The sequence below is a fragment of the Palaemon carinicauda genome, chromosome 32 (genome assembly GCF_036898095.1).
Source record: "Palaemon carinicauda isolate YSFRI2023 chromosome 32, ASM3689809v2, whole genome shotgun sequence".
Lineage (NCBI taxonomy): Eukaryota > Metazoa > Arthropoda > Malacostraca > Decapoda > Palaemonidae > Palaemon > Palaemon carinicauda.
In genome coordinates this window covers 19,554,165-19,563,029 of record NC_090756.1, presented here as the reverse complement: position 1 = coordinate 19,563,029, position 8,865 = coordinate 19,554,165, and positions in this window count along the sequence as shown.

The window sequence follows — 8,865 nt, the reverse complement described above, 5'->3', positions numbered from 1 at the left end:
ATGTGAATATATATATATATATATATATATATATATATATATATATATATATATATGCATATATATATGTTATATATATATATATATATATATATATATGTATAGTATATATATAATATATATATGTATATTATATATATATGTATATAATATATATATATATATATATATATAATATATATATATATATATATAATATAAATATATATATACATACATACACACACAGTATATACGGATTTTTAACATGAATCACAGAACATCATATTGAAAAGAATGACTTGCATATATAATTAAACTGTTAATATTTTAAAGATGATTCAAGATAGTTGAATTAAATTTCATGTATATTATCTATGGATAATGGAAATTCACCATTTGTGGTATATTCAGGAATTAAGGTCATACTTCTTTGGGTAGTGGTTGAATAATTATTTCATTGACTTAATGGTACAACTTGACATGACAACTTGAATTTTAAAGTCGCGTGGAGCCTTCGACAGGAAATTTCAATACAACAAGGGTATGAATTTATCAATAAAAATAATTTTGCATACAGTATAGAGAAATGCTCTCCTTTTTATTCTTAACATTTAATTCAGATATATAAAAAGATTGACAAAATCTAGATTTCTTCATTCAAAAGTGATTAAGGTAAGGCCAACTTTATATCAGAAAACTGTCGTATGGGGAACGGCACCAAAGCTCAGCCAGCAATCATAGGCCGCGGTTCCTCCAACCCAGACATGTCGCCAACATAGACCCAACATGTTCCCGATATGTCGCCAACATGTACCTGACATGTCCCTGACTTGTTCACGACATTTCGCCAACATGTTTCCAACATGTCCCCGATTTGTTCGCAACAGGTCGGCAACATGTACCTGACATGTCCCGGACTTGTTCCCGACATGTCGCCAACTTTGTACCCATGTCCCCGACTTGTTCCCGATATGTCGCCAACATGTACCTGACATATCCCTGACTTGTTCTCGACATGTCACCCAACATGTTCCCAACATGTCCCCCACTTGTTCCCGATATGTCGCAAACATGTACCTGATATGTCCCTGACTTGTTCCCGACATGTCGCCAACTTGTACCGAACATGTCCCTGACTTGTTCCCGATATGTCGCCAACTTGTACCTGACATGCCCCTGACTTGTTCCTGACATGTCGCCAACTTGTACCCAATATGTCCCTGACTTGTCGCCAACTTGTTGCGACATGTTATTAACATATACCCGATATAATGCCAACATGTCCCCATACATGTTGCAACTTCTTCCGACATGTCTCTAACATGTACCTGACATATCGCTAACTTGTTCTCGACATGATTCCAGCATGTCCCCGAAATTTTGCCAACTTATTCTCGACACATCATCAACAAGTACCCCGACTTGTTTGCCATGTCCCATACAGGTTGCCAATTTGTTCCCAACATGTCGCCTACCTGTACCTGACATATCGCTAACTTGTTCCCGACATGTTGCAAACATGTCTTGACGTGTCGCTAACTTGTTCCCGACATGTTGCAAACATGTCTTTGACGTGTCGCTAACTTGTTCCCGACATGTTGCCAACATGTACTTGACGTGTCGCTAACTTGTTCCCGACATTGTTGTCAACATTTCCCTGATATGAAGTCAACTTGTTCTCGACATATCATCGACATGTACCCGACATAATGCCAACATTTCCCATACATGACGCCAACTTGTTTCCGACATTTCTCCAACATGTACCCAGTATATGGCCAACTTGTTCGCGACACATTGCCACCATGCCCCTGACATGTCGCCACCATGCCCCAGACAGGTCGCCACCATGCTCCAGACACGTCGCCAACAACATGTCCCGAACATGTAACTAGTTGGCGAGATGTCGGTTACATGTCGCAACTAGTTCCAAATACGTCTCCATTAATATCACACTCACTGCATGAAAGCTTGCTGGCAATTCATTGGACCGCACAACAAACGGGAGATAGTAGCACACAAGTCTCTCAATTAGAGGAAATAAAGAGCCCAAACTCACATCTAACGAATCTGTCACTGCTGTTGCATGACCCAGCACCTAGACACGTTTCAGACACGTCTATCGGCTTATGTTGATCACTCGGGGCAATGCGGAAATATAGAGTCTTCAAAGGGCATCAAAATGGGGTGAATATATGTGCATGTTTTTCATTTTTATTTCTTCTTTTTGCTGTGTGTGTGGAAGTTCGGTGCACTTGAATAGCCCAGGAAAATTTCCCCCCCCCCCACCACCCCCCGAAATCACCCAAATAGGTAACGTGACACCTAGCTCTTCCCCCAACCCTCCCCCCCCACCCCCAACGAGAGTAACCAATCAGGGACTTAGGTAAATTTTCGTACTAGATGGGTAGAAAAACATAACGAAAAAAATAAAGAATACAAGGCTTAATGGTAAGAGATTAACATATATTTTTTTTAATTAATTTTTTTTTTGCTTTGAAAAATTACTTAAATTATTAGCAATGATATATATATATATATATATATATATATATATATATATATATATATATATATATTATATATATATATATTTATATATATTCCAAAGCTCAAAGGGCTTCAATATTATTTTGCCTTTTCATTTTTTTCCAGTATAAAGTATTTATTTTCTCTTCAACTTGATAAGAATTTGGTTAATTTTAATAATACTTTCTTTTACCCATATATCTCACTATTATTATTGTTGTTGTTGTCTTTTTTATTTATTTTATCGACACCTAAAATAATGATTAATCTAAATTAGAATATGCCAATTAATGATCTAATTTCATTGTTGAAGTTTTCGTTTTCATTCCCGTAGAGTTTTATGTTGCGTTTCATACACGTATTTTCCTCCTGAATTCAAATAATTAAGTCACGTACCATTTTTAAGAATAGACTTATAATTTTTATAATAAATGCGAAGTGTGTATTGCTTTAGTCAAAATTCTCTCTCTCTCTCTCCTCTCTCTCTCTCTCTCTCTCTCCTCTCTCTCTCTCTCTCTCTCTCTCTCTCTCTCTCTCTCTCTGGTAAATTTTGCTACTTTTTACAAAAATTGCTTAGTCAATCTATCTCTCTTTTGTTATTGGTAAATATCTCTCTCTCCTCTCTCTCTCTCTCTCTCTCTCTCTCTCTCTCTCCTCTCTCTCTCTCTCTCTCTCTCTCTCCTCTCCGTAATCAACCTAAATTATGTTATTTACATCATAAATGGCTAAGCAAATCTTTCTCTATTCATAATCATTGAGAAAATATGTTAATCTCTCTCTCTCTCTCTCTCCTCTCTCTCTCTCTCTCTCTCTCTCTCTCTCTCTCTCTCTCTCTCTCTCTCTCAAGTTTGTCGTTTTAATGTATTCACTTAGAACTAAAAAAATGTATTCCCTTTTCAATATTTAAAGCTTCTCTCACTAGATGTCTCTGTGTCTGTCTGTGTGCATTATTGGAACTCGCAAACACTTTTAGAAGCACTTAACTTACTCTCATGAATAAGGACTCTACAGATATCAAACATAATTTTTCCTTTCAACTTTGCAAACTTTGAATTTGAGGATGTTTTTACACGTTTTAAGAATTTTTTTCATGGTATAGTGTTCAGTTTTAATCAGTTTAGGCTACATTTGATATTTAAAATATATTTTATATGCCAGCTATTGTATTTTCTTATTCGTGACATTAAATTTAGCGTTAGTTTCTTGCAGTTTATATTTTCTTTAGTGATTTAGAACTAGTTTTGAAAACTGAGGACTTATAAATTTATAGTGTAGGTATTTAATCTCTCTCTCTCTCTCTCTCTCTCTCTCTCTCTCTCTCTCTCTCTCTCTCTCTCTCTCTCTCAGTTTTCATTTATTTCATATCAGGATTAGATTAAAATTGAAGACATGAATTTGAATTTTAGGATTTTAACTCTCTCTCTCTCTCTCTCTCTCTCTCTCTCTCTCTCTCTCTCTCTCTCTCTCTCTCTCTCTCTCTCTCTCTCTCTCATTTCTAATAAAGCTAAATCAATTTGTTAGGTAAATTTGTATAGTATGTAGCCTTGAAAATAGACAAATAAGCTATTTTGACATATTTTCTTATCAAAATTTTACCAAAGGTTTATTAAAAAATTTTCCTTACTAAATTAGTACCAAAGTATTTTATTTATTACTTTATTTATTACTAAACAACACTCTTGATAGTTTTATACTCGAAAACGGAAATATTGTTTATCTTAATTTCGACAAAATTCAACTTGTCAACAAATATATTTTTGTCGAATTTTTGCAATAACACTGAAAAATATTTTTTTCTCAAACAAACTCAGTTTTAATCAGATTCCAGACTTTTAGCTTGGACAAATAAAGTCACTTTGCAAACTTAACAAAAAGTTACTTTTTGCAAACTTAACAAAAAGTTAGTTTTTGCAAAATTAACAAGTAGATTACTTTAAAATCTTGATTTGACAAATACAGCCTTTTAACTTATGTTCGAACTTTCTTCTCAACAAAGACAGTTATTTTAGGGACTAAGTACGTTACACTATCTTTTTTTAACCAGTACAATTAGTATCTCCAGTTTGCTTACATAACTACAGTGTTTATCTTTCTGAAAATACAGGATCGACAAATCTCTGATAATGAGACTGTCTTCTCATTTAGCCAATTTACCTTTAAACAAATACAGTACCCAAACCTCGAAAAAACTCTCTTTATTTAGTCAATTCACCTTTAACAAATACAATACCCATACCACATCGCAATACAGTAATGCATTACTTTGCTTAAGCCGTGCAATTAGTATCTCCAGTTGGCTTACATAACTACAGTGTTTATCTTTCTGAAAATACAGGATCGACAAATCTTTGCTAAAGAACTGTCTCTTCATGTAGCCAATTTCCCTTTGAACAAATACAGTACCCAAAAATCCCATCGCAATACAGTTATCTGTAGCTCCAACAAATACAATCATCTCTATTCCCAATTGCCAACAATTAGTGTCTTTGCTCGTAGATCCAAAACAAGTACAATGTCCTTGCACAATCACTCTCTTGTTGCAATGGTAGATACAACTTAGTTCTCTTCTCTGGAGTAAATTGTAGCTTTTTTTCTGTGTATTTTCTGTCTTTGTTACCTTTTTTTTTTAATTGTTATATGTCATTGCGTCACTAAATCTTAGGTTAACAAGTAAATTAAAAAGCACTTAATTAGCATGCAAGCGGAAGATAATAAGTAGATGTTGCATGCGACGTGTATATATATATATATATATATATATATATATATATATATATATATATATATATATATATATATGTATGTATATATATACGTATATATGTATATATATATATATATATATATATATATATATATATATATATATATATATACATATATATATATATATATATATATATATATATATATATATATATATCTTTTTGGTCACTTGTGTGTGTTGCAAGACGGAAGATTACGTAATAATTAGGACAGATTTTTGTATGTAATTTATGACACTAAAAATGCGTTTGAAAGGTTTTATTTATGGAAAGATAGAATATTTATTGGATATGATTATATTATATAAAAAAAATCCGATAGATATATATTCAACGACAGATTTTTCTAAAAATAATCTGACATATATATTAAACAAAAGATTTTCTAAAACATCTGATAGAAATATATTCAACAATAGGTTTTTTCTATGGAAATATGGATTAACTCTTAAGAGGATAAATAAGAATAAATAAAATATAAATGTATTTTATAAATAGGTTGATTGATATTTTAGGAAACTCAATTTATATTGATGAAAATGATAATCTTTGGGAAGATGAACTAAAGAAATAGGAGGAATAAGACTAAACTATTTATTTTCATAAATTTTAAATTTTTTAAATTATGAAAAAATTATTGGATAACGACGGATTTGAAAGTATTTGTCAACGATGGAATAATTTTCTAATAAAGAAAATTTTAATTATTTGAGAAGAAATAACGAAATAAAAGAAAAACAATAAATTTATGAAAGGTAGAATTAAGAACAAAATAGATTTCTTATAGAAAAAAAAGAAAAATTTAGATGAAGAAACTGAAAGATTAAAAAAAAAATTTAAATCCTCTGGAAAGCGAACGAAGAGATCTGAGAAAAGAATTAATCTGATAGCAATAATTGAAGGTGAAAAAGAGAATGTATTGTCGGAAAGTGATGAAATTACGAAAATGTTTGAATAATCCCGATGATTTTTCATTTTCAATTTAATAATGAAAGATTTTATAATCATAAGTTATCAATATTTGCCTATGTCCATTCATATAAATATTATTTTTATCATTATCGCTTATTGATATTATAGCCATTATTTTTACCCACTGGAGATAAATCTCCTCACTAAAACTAGAACAGAATGTGTATATTTATTGAAATAAATAAAAAGGATTCAACGAAATAGGGAAAATGGTGTCGCATTGACTATGGTCAACTGATACCTATAAGGTCAACACATCCAAAAAATGCAGGATGATTGACTTGCTATGATAAAGACTTCAAAGATGTATCTTACTGCTATGCACACACGTACACACACATGTGTATATGTGTTGGTTGATGTGCGTGTATATATATATATATATATATATATATATATATATATATATATATATATATATATATACATATATATATATATATATACATATATATATGTATATATATATATACATATATATGTATATATATATATATATATATATATATATATACATATATATATGTATGTATATATATATATATATATATATATATATATATATATATATATATATATACACACGCACAGTATACTCTTACATACGCAGATACACATACACACATTATATATATATATATATATATATATATATATATATATATATATATATATATATATGTATATGTATATATATATATACACACATATATCATACGCACACACGTGTGTAATTTTATATGTGTGTTTGTATGTGTATATGCAAAACATAGTTGAGCTACATGTCAATGTGAAATAAAACCGATATTTTATATAAACGCCAAAATTTATAAGAAAACGAGATATAGAAATGGTTAGTGAAATTATTTTGAAAAAAAAAAGGAAAACATGGAATGTGCTGAGGAAAATTTAAACCACAAATACAAGAAATATTTGAAAAACTTAATTAGAAAATTTACATGATACGACTCCTAAAAAAAATTCCCCCTAGTTAAAATTTGGAGAAAAAAAAAAAAACTCCTGATTTAAATTGGGAAAAATAAAAATAAACTTTTTCCCTAGAGTTAAAATTTCGAAAAATTAGAATAGAAAATTTAAAGTTTAATTTCGTAAAAAAAAAAAAAAAGTTTTCGGACAAAAATTTAGAATTAGAAAAAATAAAAATCATCGCATATCATTTTAAGATTTTTTTTTTCTAATTACTAAAATTTTATGTCAAATTTCAATTTCAATTTTGAGAGCAATATGTAAACGTGTTTGTACATATGTATATATATATACACTTGTGTTTGCGCATGTATTATATGTGTCTGCTTTATATATACATAAGTATATATACATTTATAAACACGTAAGAACACAAACATACATAGATATGTTACCTATAGACTTGAATGTTAAGTGTTCCTCATATGTGCAGATCAACATTCATTTTCGAAAAAAAAAATAAAGTATTTTTATATTGTCAATTATTCATTTACGGATATTATACTTAATTGAAAATATAAAGATTAATTAATTTATTATTATTTGCCTAAAATCAAAGCTAGGGATGAAAGAATGAACAGACCATAAAATATGTATTTTTAACTCTATGTATATCAGTCCCCGTATATTATATCTTAACTCAAGTAGGCTTATTGCAACAGATGAACCATTTCATAAAAATGGAATTTGAATAGGCCTAAGTAACCTTTAACCTTTTATAGGCATAGCGTTTTGATATAGAAAATATTACCGTTTTCAATATTTTTTTTTCTTTTAAATCAACATCTGTTTCCTCAAAACATTTTGAAGCCATTTGTAGGGATTGTCATAAAAGAAAAGATAAGTCAGACTTAATTTATTCAATATTTAAATATAGATAATTTACTGATAAACAATTTATTCTGGAAATTTAAATAATTTAATTATTTCTAAATGAAACATTTCAGTCCAGAGAATGAAGAATAATATTAAATAAAAATAAAATATCAATTATTCTATATATGAAAAAAAAAAATAATTAAGACTTTTTTGAATCATTTATCCCAATTGGTGTTGATTTTCTATTTTTTTCCAATACTGTTTCATTTAGATATTTATTATCAATAATTCTCATTTCCTCATAATAGATTTTTGTTATTCAATCAAGTGAAATTTATTGTATATAAACATCAGATTCCTTTATATTAAGGTTATAAATATTTACTTTATTATAAGTTGTTATCATTATTGTTATTATTATTATTATTATTATTATTATTATTATTATTATTATTATTACGGCCCTTAATGAACGGGACTCGATATTATTGTTCTATTATCATCATTATTACGCTGCTATTTTTTTATTTTACATTTTGTACAGAAACTGCTAAGTAAAACTTAGAAATATATATATATATATATATATATATATATATATATATATATATATACATATATTTGTATATATATGTAAATATATAGTGTATATATTCATATGTATGTATATACAGTATATATATATATATATATATATATATATATATATATACTGTATATATATATATATATATATATATATACATACATACATACATACATACATACATAAATGAAAGAATGTAGACCCACAGCATATAAGCAGCCTTGC